The sequence below is a fragment of the Podarcis melisellensis genome (assembly GCF_964234715.1).
Source record: "Podarcis melisellensis genome assembly, chromosome: 6".
Taxonomy (NCBI): Eukaryota; Metazoa; Chordata; class Lepidosauria; order Squamata; family Lacertidae; genus Podarcis; species Podarcis melisellensis.
In genome coordinates, this window is record NC_138538.1 from 63,556,749 (window position 1) to 63,571,247 (window position 14,499).

The window sequence follows — 14,499 nt, forward strand, 5'->3', positions numbered from 1 at the left end:
TAATTGCGCTCCGTCTTGCTGAGCTTCCGGGAGTAGAACGCACCCGGTCTCCAGTTGCCTTGTGAATCCTCTTGCAAAAGAACGGCCCCAACCGCTCTGTCTGACGCATCGGTCTCTACCCGCATGGGTCTGCCGGGATTCACGTGGAGCAGCTGCTCTTCGGAGGCGAAAAGACCTTTAAGCGTCCGGAAGGACCGCTCCGCTTGTTCGGTCCAGACGAACTTCTTCTTCTTGGAACTGAGGGTGTCAGTGATAGCCGCCGTCGCGTTCGCAAAACCTTTAATAAACTTGCGGTAAAAATTGGCAAAGCCGATGAACCTCTGGACCTCTTTCCGATTTCGAGGGCTTTTCCAGTCCAACAGCGCTTGAACCTTAGCCCTGTCCATGGCCAGTCCCTCGTCGGACAACTTGTAGCCAAGGAAATCAACCTCTCTAACATCAAACTGGCATTTTTCCAACTTGGCGTACAGCCTGTGGTCCTTCAGCCTCTGCAGGACCTCCCTCACGTCCTTATCGTGATCCTCCGGCGATTCCGAGAAAATCAGGATATCGTCGAGAAAGCAGACACACTTCTTGTAGAGGAGACCTGCTAGCACGTGGTGCATAAATGCTTGAAAAACGTGGCTGCCATTTTGGAGACCGAAAGGCATGACTCTGTATTCGTATGTGCCCAGAGGGGTGAACATGGCGGTCTTCCACTCATCTCCTTTCCGGATGCGGATGAGACTGTAAGCTCCACGTAGGTCCAGCTTGGTGAAAATCTTGCCCCTCCTGACGGTCGCTAAAAGGTCGTCAATCTTGGGCATGGGGAAAGCTTTGGGCTTAGTCAAGCTGTTTATGAACCTGTAATCCACTATAAGCCTTTTTTGGGGCGTGTTTTTCTTCTTCACAAAGAACACAGGGCTGCCACCCGCTGCTTTAGATTCCTGGATGAAACCTCGCTTGAGGTTATGGTCTATGAACTCCCGAAGCTCTTGCATCTCGTCTTCCGACATAGAGTACAGCTTGGCAGCAGGCAGTTGCGCCCCTGGCACTAAATCAATCGCGCAGTCGTAAGGTCTGTGAGGCGGCAACTTGTCAGCTTCCTTCTCACAGAAAACCTCCAAGAAGTCCTGGTACTTGTGAGGCACTGTTTGCACCATACCCAGATGCAACTGCTGCTCGGCTTCTCCTCCCTGATCGGTCTGAAAGCAATGCTGAGCACAATACGATGAACAAAAGGTGATCTGCCGCTGGTACCACGCAACCGCGGGACTGTGCCTCTCCAGCCAACTCATGCCTAACACGATGGGTGTGTCCGATAAGTGGGTGACATTGAAACTAATAAGTTCTCGATGGTTGCCAATCTGCATCATCATGGGAGGGGTTTGCTGCACCACTTGCCCCCCCAGCAACTTCCTGCCGTCTACCGTGACCACGTTTAGAGGCGTCGTTGCAGGCAGGAGCGCCATGTTGTGCTGCTTAACGAACTGCAGTCCCACGAAGTCGGCGTTGCTTCCCGAATCGATCGTTATTGGAACCTCGAGGAGTCTCCCATCAGGCAACTGGAGTGTTGCTGTGAGCAGAACTGCCGGTCTGGGAGGCAAAGGGTCCACGCTCTGCAGTGATGCTGGGGGCTTGTCTACAGATCCGCCTGGCTGAGCCCCAGTAGCTCTGCTTCCAGCCAGGCACTGTCGTTTCCCTGAAGCTGCTCCCCTGGTTGCACCTCTGCTGTTACAGTTGCCAGTGCTGCAGTGTGCTTCTGGAGCCTCTGGGGGCACTCTTTCGCCATATGGTGCGCACTGTCACAGATGTAACACTTCCTGGTTCCTCTAGGAGGCTTCGCTTTGGCTGCACCAGGGACAGGGCTCTGGGATGGCTTCTGAGCCCTAGCACCACCAATCTCCATTGGCTCCTCGCTGTCCTTCCCCATTGGCGAGGGGTGCGCACGGCTGAAATCCCTGTGCACAAAAGGGAGAGTCCTCGCTTGCGCACGCGCTTGGGGCCCGTCCTCCTCGTGCCACGGACGTCCCTCATGTCGAATTCCAATAGCTAAAGCCCGTTGCACCACGTCTTCTAGGGTCTGGGGTCTGTCCCCCCTAGCGATCTCATCCTTGATGGGGGGGCTCAATCCCTCCCAAAAAAGATCTCTGACCGGCTTACTGTCCTTTGGCCAATCTAAGGCGGTGAGCAATGCAAAAAATTTAGAGTGGTATTGGCGCACAGTCGCTTTCCCCTGCCTCAGCCCGTGCATTTGACGGCGCGCAATGTCCACATCCACAGAGGATTGAAAACAAGAATCCATCGCTTTGATGAACGCAGTTGAATTGCGACGGGCCGGTCCATCTTCGCGCCACAGATTGCGTAGCCAAGCCCTGGCCTCCCCATGCAGGTGCGAAACAATGAACCCCACTTTCTCCTCCTCATCTTTAAAATCGTGACGGAGTAAATGCAGTGCATATACGACGTCCGCTCTGAAATTGGGATAGTCTTGCAAGTTGCCATTAAAATGCGGAACCAGGGCACCCCCCCTCCGTCCAAGCGCAATGCCCTCCGCTCTGGAACCTGGGGCCCCCGCCCTGTCCGCGTGTTCCCACCTTGCCTGCAAATCCTGGCACGTCTTCTCCAAGTCGTCATTCTTCTTCTGCGAAGCAATGACTGCCGATGTGAGAGCGGTAACCTGATCCCGCAGTGCAACCAGCTGCTCCTCAGCGCTCATGGCTGCTCCCGTTCGTGAGCTTCGCAAAAAAAAATTTTTTGCTTTCTGAGAGGGGACTTACTGTCACGGCCACCCAGGACGGGTCCCAGCTCACAAGAGACCTCACTCCGTTGCAGTTTATTTACAGGAAAAGTTTATTGAAGATTTCTGCTTCTCGTACAGTTCAGCATCGTGGCCGTACGTCTGTCACGTTAGACCGCTGAAGTCCCCTCTGACTCCTCCCCTCTTCCACACCAACTTAATAGCCTGGCTCTAGACCACCTCTTCCTCTCCTTTCTTTTCCGCAGGGTCTTCCTGCCCCCCTGGGTTCCCTCTCTCCGTGACTCGCCTGAGGCTGAATCCTCTGCCGCCTCTTCCCCCCTCCTTCTGGCTTTAGGGCCGGGCTCCTCCCCTGAGCTCTCTCCACTTCCGCGCGCCTCTACGTTTGAACTTGGCGCGCGTACGTTGCTGCTGACCTTTCTTTCGACCGCTACACCACCCCTTGTTCTGCTCTCCACCCTTTCCGGCTGAACACCTTGCTCCAACCCCCTTTCTCTGTTCTCTCCTAATCCTGCTCCCTCCGAGAGGCTGACGACTCCACCCCCTTTACTCCGTTCCGGCTGAGACGCCTCTTGCTGCGTCTGTCTTCCACTGGGCTCCTCTCCGCTTCTCCCTTCTCCTCCCTTTTGCTTGATTAAGGTAACCCCCTTTTGAGAATCCTCTGACTCGCTGCTCAGACTCGTGGATTCCCTCAGAATTCCGTCATCTTCTTCCTCATCCTTCTGCCCCTCCTCCCACTCGCTCTCCGTCTCCTCTGTCATCTCCTCCTCTCTCCCAGAAACCCTGACAGTTGTTATCACCACAAACTTTTTTTTTTTAATAAAAGGGTTTTATTGAGAGAGAGAGAGAGAGAGAGAGAGGGAGAGACTGCATTGACCTCATCAGCTTACCTCTCCCCTTCCCCCCTCCCAATAAGCAGGAGCTGTGTGGGTGATGGGAGGTCAGGTGAGCACCACCAATTGCTACTGCTCCCAGGCAAGTGAGTCCTATACTCACTTAACTAGTGTAAGCCCCACTGAACTTTATGAGATTTACTTCTGATTAACTATTTAATAGGCTAAGTAGATATTTAATATTTTCAAGGTCTCTGAACCTTGCTGCGTATCTTTCTTCCTCTACCCCCAGATATTTCTCTACTCCTTCAGCCATGGTCTAGAGCACTGGTTCTTTTATGGGCTTCCTGGAAGTATCTTGTTGGTCATTGTAGGAAGCAGTATGCCAAGCCAGGATAGATCCAGGAGGACCTTTCTTGTGCTCTTGTGAGTAATCCCTCTTCTACAAAGTCACATACCAGGTGCCAGCCACAGAGTTCTAAATGGTATGGGTCTGTGCCAGTGAAATTCTACATCCACAACAGAACTTCAATTTCTTTTCTGCCCCTCACCCCACCAATCTGCTTCAGAGCATTTCCTGACCCTTCAGAGCTGATTCTGAAGGCATGTGGGAGGCTGGAAGGGACAGGAGAAGAATAAGAAGCTCAACGGCACACATGGAAATTTGTTGCACTAATATAGCTTGGAGCATTGTATGCAGCAGAGATAGCCCACACACGTGTGCACACTCTCTCTCTCTTAAGATGATGATGATGATGATGATGATAATCCATCATCATTACCTGCCTGATTAATTGGGGACTCCTTTTAATTTGCAATTAAAAGATTTGCAATTTATTTATCAATTAAACTTTAAATCCTCAATTGCTACTTTAGGAATTTGCCGCTGTATACTGGGATTAAGATGCAAAACCAATCCAAAAGTGGATTCAGGGATGGGCCACACCATCTTACATGTCCTACTGCAGCACCCTTAATTGTTTAACTACCAGCTTTCCTCTAGCTCATTGGAAGTGTGTTCACTACCCATGGTGCTGGCTAGTAGACATGATCTCCTGCAACCCTCTTGTTAGAGCAAGTCTACCCTGTATCATGGTCATCTCTTTACCTCTGTTAATACTGCCCTATTTATATGGCTAATATTTGGAGCCACCTTGATGAAATTCATAGACCCCACTGATAAAACAATGTAGAATAGGCAAAAGAGTGCCTTCCCTCGGGATGGACAGGAAGGAGAGACCTACTTGGTCACAACAAGCAGACAGCTAATATTGCACTATTTTTTAATTTTATTTTTAGGTCTCCAAAAGCTGGTCTCCCAAAGGAGGGTGCAGCCTCGTTAAATGACTGTGACCTCACTGCCTTGTGGTTGGCTGGGCTGCATGAGGCCTAACTAGCTACTCAGATCCAACGTGCCTTGCACTTGAATCAACCCCTCCCTCAGCTAGTTGGGGAACCATATTGTATTAGTCTAGCTTTACTTTACTCGTTTTTGGTTTTGGGATGTAGGGAAGGTCTTAAATGTAATATTCTAAACAGTGCTATAATAAAACAGTGCTAGAATAAAAAATACAACATAAAGACAATGTTTTTGTTTGTCTTATATGTTTTTTCTTTTGTAAATCGTAACTTAAGAGTTCAGCATAGACGCTACTCATAATAGTAACAACTACTGTGTAATTGAAGAATAATGTCTTTCGATAAATTAAATTGAGAGAGTTAATCATTTTTCATCAACCTGCAATTTTTTGGATTTGATGCTTGCGTATTCATTCAACAAGATGGTAGGCCATGAATGACATTAAATTTAAAATTGGGTTTCCAGGTCTTTGCAAAATTCTGCAAGCCTTCCTCAGACTTCCCTTCTTTATTGCAAAAAAAAGGGGGGAGCATTGAAATATTGGGAAAGATTAAGAAATGGGCCTTCTTTGTTTATCAACGTAAGCTGAAGTAAGCCTAGAAATATGTGTGAGGATTTCTTATGGTGGCATCTTGTGGAATTATTTCCCAAATGAGATCTGTCACAACCACTGAATGTCCCTCTCCTTACCTTAGTATTTCAGGGTATTAAATGGGTGCCTAGTTTGCCTTTTAATATTGTGAGTAAGTCCACCTTACAGTAGGGCCTTTCTACCAACAACTGAGATAACAGAACAGAAAAAGGAGGAGGGAGGAGAGAACTAACAAGGGTTCTGTGTCATGTCAGCTCCTCTTCCAGTACCCAATCAATCCACTAGAAGTTTAGCCTACACTTCATAAACAATAACATGGCTAAGAAAACCAAGGCAATAATGTAGCGTGAGATACAATGGTTCAGAATCTGCCCAGATCAGACCAGCTTACTTGAAAAAGAGAAAGAAATTAAGGCATAGGTTTATTAATCAGAACACAAAAATGCTGTCAGATAAGCAAATAAAATGTTTGTTTTGACTCCTAAATTTGCCCTAGATTGTAAAACAGGAAGGCAATTCATTGCTTACACAAATGCATCTCTACCTTCCCAGGAAAGTGTACTAGGACACATGAACTATGAGAGTTGTAGTTCTTTCAAAGGCTCTTGGAATTGCAACGCCTCTTGGAAAAAACTAGAACCACCATTGCACTCTTCACCTGAATGAGTGCAATCATAGGAGAGAAGTTGCAAGTGGAGAGAAAAAAAACTGTCTCCTTTTGGGAAGGGCCATAGTTCAGTGGTAGAGCAACTGCTTTGAATGGTTCAATCCCCAACATCTTGAGAAAGGACTGGAAAAGTCATCCTTGCCGAAACCCTGGGCAGTCTTGCCTGTCAGTGTAGACAATACCAAGTTAGGTGGACCAATGGGGTTAGGGCGCACACTAACTAATCAAGCAGAGAATCTGCCTTCCACTCTATTTTGTTGTAGCACCTGCTTTTTTGCCTCCATTTGAACATTGTCGTCCAAATATTTCTGGATGCTGTCAATCAATAGAGCTTTTCCTGTATTAGCAATTATCAAAACAGTTAGTCGGAACTGGCCCAATATGAAAATACAACATCTTGTCCATTTAGAAAGTTCTTCCCTTTTCCTATAATGGAATTTGGGTTTGTTTAAAAAATGCAAACAAAATATTGGGTAAGCTCAGTCAGTAGTTACTCCCTATGCATATGGCATCATGTCTTCTACTGCCCGATACAGTGAATGAACATTTGGCAAATAGCTTCATGTTTCATTTTTTTCCATACCACTGCCCAGCTGTCCTGGGTATAGATGAAGCTGCTCCTGTAGCAGATGGAAATCTATGAACAAGTGGGGTGTTTTCCTCAAGTTTTGCTGATAATATGAGAGCCCAGTGGCCACATATGGAGATATGATACTGGATAACCACGACAGATGAAATAAACAAGTCCTAAATTCTAACAAATCTTTTGTCAATGAAAGGCCCTTTCAACCTCCAGAATAATGAAGCTATCTTGACTCTGATAAAAATGATGATGATATTAACGAACACACTTTTTGTGGGATTCCTGTTGTAGGGTAGACATATGGATGCCTTGGATGGCTTTAAAAGAGAGTTAGATAATGAAGCAAGAGACTAACAATGGCTACTGACCAATATAATAATAATAATAATAATAATAATAATAATAATAATAATAATAATAATAATAGTATTATTTATACCCCACCCATCTGACTAGGTTTCCCCAGCCATTTTGGGTGGCTTCTAATAAAATATCAAAAATACAATAAAACATCAAACATTAAAAACTTCCCTAAACAGAGCTGCCTACAGGTGTCTTCTGAAAGTCAGATAGTTGTTTATTTCCTTGACATCTGATGGGAGGATATTCTACAGGGCGGATGCCACTACTGAGAAGTCCCTCTGCCTGTTGTTGTTGTTGTTTAGTCGTTTAGTCGTGTCCGACTCTTCGTGACCCCATGGACCAGAGAACGCCAGGCACCTCTGTCCTCCACTGCCTCCCGCAGTTTGGTCAAACTCATGCTGGTAACCTCGAAAACACTATCCAGCCATCTCCTCCTCTGTCGCCCCCTTCTCCTTGTGCCCTCCATCTTTCCCAACATCAGGGTCTTCTCCAGGGAGTCTTCTCTTCTCATGAGGTGGCCAAAGTACTGGAGCCTCAGCTTCACAATCTGTCCTTCCAGTGAGCACTCAGGGCTGATTTCCTTCAGTATGGAGAGGTTTGATCTTCTTGCAGTCCATGGGACTCTCAAGAGTCTCCTCCAGCACCATAATTCAAAAGCATCAATTCTTCGGCGATCAGCCTTCTTTATGGTCCAGCTCTCACTTCCATACATCACTACTGGGAAAACCATAGCTTTAACTATACGAACCTTTGTTGGCAAGGTGATGTCTCTACTTCTCAATATGCTGTCTAGGCCTGTCATTGCCCTTCTCCCAAGAAGCAGGCGTCTTTTAATTTCGTGGCTGCTGTCACCATCTGCAGTGATCATTGAGCCCAAGAAGGTGAAATCTCTCACTACCTCCATTTCTTCCCCTTCTATTTGCCAGGAGGTGATGGGACCAGTGGCCATGATCTTCGTTTTTTTTGATGTTGAGCTTCAGACCATATTTTGCACTCTCCTCTTTCACCCTCATTAAAAGGTTCTTTAATTTCTCCTCACTTTCTGCCATCAAGGTTGTGTCATCTGCATATCTGAGGTTGTTGATATTTCTTCCGGCAATCTTAATTCCGGCTTCAGATTCATCCAGCCCAGCCTTTCGCATGATGAATTCTGCATATAAGTTAAATAAGCAGGGAGACAAAATACAGCCTTGTCGTACTCCTTTCCCAATTTTGAACCAATCAGTTGTTCCATATCCAGTTCTAACTGTAGCTTCTTGTCCCACATAGAGATTTCTCAGGAGACAGATGAGGTGATCTGGCACTCCCATTTCTTTAAGAACTTGCCATAGGTTGCCGTGGTCGACACAGTCAAAGGCTTTTGCATAGTCAATGAAGCAGAAGTAGATGTCTTTCTGGAACTCTCTAGCTTTCTCCATAATCCAGCGCATGTTTGCAATTTGGTCTCTGGTTCCTCTGCCTCTTCTAAATCCAGCTTGCACTTCTGGGAGTTCTCGGTCCACATACTGCTTGAGCCTTCCTTGTAGAATTTTAAGCATAACCTTGCTAGCGTGTGAAATGAGTGCAATTGTGCGGTAGTTGGAGCATTCTTTGGCACTGCCCTTCTTTGGGATTGGGATGTAGACTGATCTTCTCCAATCTTCTGGCCACTGCTGAGTTTTCCAAACTTGCTGGCATGTTGAGTGTAGCACCTTAACAGCATCATCTTTTAAAATTTTAAATAGTTCAGCTGGGATACCATCACTTCCACTGGCCTTGTTATTTGCAGTGCTTTCTAAGGCCCATTTGACTTCACTTTCCAGGATGTCTGGCTCAAGGTCAGCAACCACACTACCTGGGGTGTATGAGACATCCATTTCTTTCTGGTATAATTCCTCTGTGTATTCTTGCCACCTCTTCTTGATGTCTTCTGCTTCTGTTAGGTCCTTTCCACTTTTGTCCTTTATTATGGAAATCTTTGTACGAAATGTTCCTTTCATATCTCCAATTTTCTTGAACAGATCTCTGGTTCTTCCCATTCTATTGCTTTCCTCTATTTCTTTGCATTGCTCGTTTAAGAAGGTCTTCTTGTCTCTCCTTGCTATTCTTTGGAAATCTGCATTCAATTTCCTGTATCTTTCGCTATCTCCCTCGCATTTTGCTTGCCTTCTCTCCCCCGCTATTTGTAAGGCCTCGTTGGACAGCCACTTTGCTTTCTTGCATTTGCTTTTCATTGGGATGGTTTTAGTTGCTGCTTCCTGTATAATGTTGCGAGCCTCCATCCATAGTTCTTCAGGCACTCTGTCCAGCAAATCTAAATCCTTAAACCTGTTCCTCACTTCCACTGTGTATTCATAAGGGATTTGACTTAGATTGTATCTTACCGGCCCAGTGGTTTTTCCTACTTTCTTCAGTTTAAGCTTGAATTTTGCTATAAGAAGCTGATGATCTGAGCCACAGTCAGCTCCAGGTCTTGTTTTTGCTGACTGTATAGAGCTTCTCCATCTTTGGCTGCAGAGAATATAATCAATCTGATTTCGATGCTGCCCATCTGGTGATGTCCATGTGTAGAGTCGTCTCTTGTGTTGTTGGAAAAGCGTGTTTGTGATGACCAGCTTGTTCTCTTGACAGAACTCTATTAGCCTTTGCCCTGCTTCGTTTTGATCTCCAAGGCCAAACTTGCCAGTTGTTCCTTTTATCTCTTGACTCCCTACTTTGGCATTCCAATCCCCTATGATAAGAAGAACATCCTTCTTTGGTGTCACTTCTATAAGGTGTTGTAAGTCTTCATAGAATTGGTCAATTTCAGTTTCTTCAGCACCAGTAGTTGGTGCATAAACTTGGATTACTGTGATGTTAAAAGGTCTGCCTTGGATTCGTATCGAGATCATTCTATCATTTTTGAGATTGCATCCCAGTACAGCCTTCGCCACTCTTTTGTTGACTATGAGGGCCACTCCATTTCTTTTACGGGTTTCTTGCCCACAGTAGTAGATATGATGGTCATCCGAACTGAATTCACCCATTCCCGTCCATTTTAGTTCACTGATGCCCAGGATGTCAATATTTATTCTTGCCATCTCATTTTTGACCACCTCCAACTTACCCAGGTTCATGGTTCTTACATTCCAGGTTCCTATGCAATATTTTTCTTTACAGCATTGGACTTTCCTTTCGCTTCCAGGCATATCCGCAACTGAGCGTCCTTTCGGCTTTGGCCCAGCCGCTTCATCAGCTCTGGATCTACTTGTACTTGCCCTTCGCTCTTCCCCAGTAGCATGTTGGACGCCTTCCGACCTGAGGGGCTCATCTTCCAGCGTCATAACTTTTATATGCCTGTTGTCTTTGTCCATGGAGTTTTCTTGGCAGGGATACTGGAGTGGCTTGCCGGTTCCTCCTCCAGGTGGATCACGTTTGGTCAAAACTCTCCACTATGACCTGTTCATCTTGGGTGCCCTGCTCGGCATAGTTCATAGCTTCTCTGAGTTCTTCAAGCCCCTTCGCCACGGCAAGGCAGTGATCCATGAAGGGGGCCCTTCATGGCCTAGTTCCCTGTAATTTCGCTTCTTGCAGTGAGTGAACCGCCAGAAGGCTCTCAGAGGAGGACCTCAGTGTCCAGGCTGAACGATGGGGGTGGATATGCTCCTTCAGGTATACTGGGCCTAGCCGTGGCTATGTTCTGCCTCCATGGTTGCAGGCAGCAATTCTTCTGAATATCAGTTGCTGGAAACCATAGTGCTCTTGTGCTCAGATCCTCATGAGCGTTTCCCACAGGCATCTGGGAGGCCACTGTGAGAGGAGCATGCTGGACAAGGTGGGCCATTGGCCTGATCCAGCAGGTTCTCAATATGTTCTTAATATCACACTTGCCTTCCAAGAGGCACACAGGCTTTGCATGCAAGAGATTCCAGTTTCAACTCATTGTACCTCCAGGCAGGGTTGGGACAGAAGTCACCAGCCTGAAGCCCTGGAGAACCATTGCTAATCAGTCACTTCCTGTACCAGTATTTGAACTGAAGTGTAGCCATCTTTCAAAATTTGCATTCCTGTGAATTTTATGCTGCAGAAATGCAACAACAGCAACAAAAAGCATTGTATTAGGAGAAAGGGTGCATAACAACGCACACATTTGTGAAAACAATGTACAAAATGCATTATAATAGGGAATGCTACCCGCAAAAAATGTATATATATATGTATATTAGAAGATATGCCCACAAAAATGGAAACAAATTTTAATTTAAAATTTAATTTTTGTTTAAATTGGCAAACTGTTGTGCCCATAAACTGTCTGGGTAAGTAAGAAATGAAGAGAAAATAAATCACAGGTTTGTCCAACCCTAGTTGCAGTAAATGCTGAGTAAAATGGACCAATGATCTGTTTCAGTATGAGACAGCTTCCTAGACAAATAAGTAACATTTGCCTTGGTACTAAATAGCTGTGCGGTGACTGAGGAAAAACCCTGGGCTGTTCTAAAATGTTGATGACAACACCTTAATGTTAAGTACAGAGCGTTTTACAATTTGCACTGTGTACAGCTCCGTCAAGAGACCTCAAAGATAAAATATACTGTTCTAGTAAGAGGAAGTAAAGTAAGGCACAAACAATGCATAAATCTCTTCACTCTGTGACATTATAGAATATTTATTAAATAGTAATACAATTTTCTGACTACAGCTGACGCATATTCTACAAAAGAAATAACCGAGATTAACATTTCAGCAACATCTGCAAAAGCAGTGTGATCACCATCAATCTGTATTTCAGAAGAATAAGCAAAGCTCCTACAGCCAGGTGCTGCAGTTAATAAGAATCCCCTTCCACAAGGCGTTCTGTTAAAAATAAAATGTTGGGACATTTTATGTTCAAACTTCTGTCAGGCTGGATAAGCAGAAAAGAGAGAGAGAGCCAGGCAGAGCTGTGTATTATCAGCAAAGCGATGAAAATTGAGCCCGGACTGTCAGAAAACCGAAGCCATTGGGGTCATATAAATAGTAAAGCACTGAGCTAAGAACAAAGCTCTGGGGAACTACATTAACTTGAGCTGAATACTTCAATGCATAAGATACAAATTGAGACCGTTAAGTAAATAAGACGAAAACTAGGTAAACACCGAACTAGGCATGTTTCAATTGATCTGGAAGGACCTCGTGATCTCTCGTATTAAGCACAGCTGACAAGGCAGAGAGCTTGATTCTCATCTCAGATATGCAGGCACACATTGCTACACAAAGATGCATTCGGATTTGTGAAGATATTAAGTTTGTCAAAATGGGAAAAAATTGGTTCCTATTTTACAGGGGCTATCTTATTTCAGTGACCCTACTTAACCTGAGCCTCACAACTGTTTCCTGCTGTGGTAATTACTCTTTACTGGTGTTTTAACTTTGCTCTTAAATTCATATCATAGGGCTAGGACTGGTCCTTATCCTAAAGCAGCAGCCTATGGTTTCTGATTGCTTACAGAAAGGACGGTGCACCAACTTGGACCATTCCTAGACACAGATTGCCTAACCGCAGCGACTCATTTGCTGGTAAGCTCAAGGCTGGCTTATTGTAGTGTGCTATATAGGGGCCACACTTAAAGATGGTCCAGAATCTAAAACTGGTGCAGAAAGCTGCAACTAGGTTGCTAAGCAGAACTAGAATTTCACAAGCATGTTATGCTACTTCTAAAGAAAACTACACTGCCGATTTGCTACTAGCTCAGGTGTACATTTTTACTGATGACTTATAAATCCCGCAAGAGCTTGGGACTGGGCTGTCTGAAGGAATGACTTTTCCTGCATAGAGCTGTTCAATCAATAGGGCTTGCAGGTGAAGCCCAATGGTGTAGGAAGGGGGGTATGGTGGGTGAGGTCTGTCCCAGGTGTCATCACTGAGGGGGTGTGTGTGCCAAAATGGCAAAAATATGTGTTTTTAAAATAAATAAATAATGGGCTCATGAGACTTTTTCTTGAAAAAAACAAACAAACTCCTGCACCCACTGCACTTCATTCCTATGCTACTGATAGCTAACTATGCTACTGATAGCACTTGGTGCCACACCATGGGGCCTGCAGTATGCCTGAGCCACATGTCTCTCCTGAGGGGGAGGTGGTGGGTGGACTGCCTGAAAGCTCTGCACTGCTTTTTTGAGCAGTGTGGGGCTTGCGTCTGTCCACTGCCTCAGCCGCCCTACAGCTGAGGGGGAGGCTGCAAAGAGGCTACTCACAGCATTCCCTGTCTTGGATCGCCCCACCCCCAGCTGCAGGACACGCGCGCCACACCGGGCACCCAAGCGGCTAGCTACACTGCTGGTGATGCCCTCCTAGTGATATGACAGTCTTCTGCAGCCTATCTTGTGGTAACTAGTGGGGAGACCCTCAGTTGAGGCACCCACCCTACAGAACCAGCTCCTCTTTGAAATAAGAGAAGCTCCAATGGTGGCAGACTTTTGGTGCTTGTTAAAAACCCATCTGCTCTTTTGAGCATCTTTAGTATTTTAGGCTTTTGAGCATCTTTAGTATTAGCCTGCATTATTTTGGTTTGGTTCTTAGATGCTGCTACATTTTTTTGTTTTAATGCACTGATTTTAATTAATTGGCACTTTATGTTGTGAAATGCCCAGTGCTTTTTTTCCCTGGGGGGACGCAGGGGTACACACACCCCTAAATATTTTGTGAATCTTTGTACTTTTGTCCATTCACTGTATTTATTTTTCCCGATTTGAACTATAAAATTGTGCTTTTCTTGAGTCAAAATGAGAGCACCCCATAACATTTTTTTTAATAGAGAAAAAGCACTGGAAGCACCTTCTAAGTTTTTGAATGGAAGGTAGCATAGCAATATTTTAAATAAATATCCAATTTAGCATGCATATATATATATATATATATATATATATATATATATATTTGCTTTCGTAGATTATATATATATATATATATATTACACACAACAACAGCAGCAGCACACCAGCACACACAACAACAACACACACCAGCACACACACTGGAGTAAATGGTATCAGAGAAAACTTGTAATCAGATAATTGTCATGAAAGCGAAAAATATATATTTCCTCTCTTTCCTGTGATATCCCTTGTGACTCACAGCACAATAATCTCACTGCTGCCCATGGTTTTATGCTCCCATTGCACAGCAGTGCTCATAATTACTTAAGCAGAGATGGAAAACAGGAAGGGCCAAAACAGACAATTTGTAGAACCTAATGTAAGGTAAAGTTGGTATTTTGGAAAGTGACTGCCATTCATGTCTTTCAGCCAGCAGAATTCCTATGAAGACGGCAATCCTTTCAACCAAGCAGTTCCTTCATTCACATATTCCTGGATCACTGTAATTGCACCACAGGAGGCAGCTCCATGCTCTTCCCCTCCTCTTTG

General features: G+C 45.2%; 1 pseudogene across 1 annotated transcript in view; it reads right to left on the minus strand.

Moving 5' to 3' along the window:
- Positions 1-6,413: 6,413 nt before the first annotated feature.
- Positions 6,414-14,499, minus strand: part of LOC309372191 (craniofacial development protein 2 pseudogene) — a 208,970-nt pseudogene continuing 200,884 nt past the window's right edge. The window contains exons 2-3 of the transcript in view: positions 9,342-10,545; positions 6,414-6,526 (exon numbers count right to left, since the gene is read on the minus strand). The product of the transcript in view is annotated as a craniofacial development protein 2 pseudogene (transcript). The remainder of the gene's footprint in view (positions 6,527-9,341; positions 10,546-14,499) is intronic.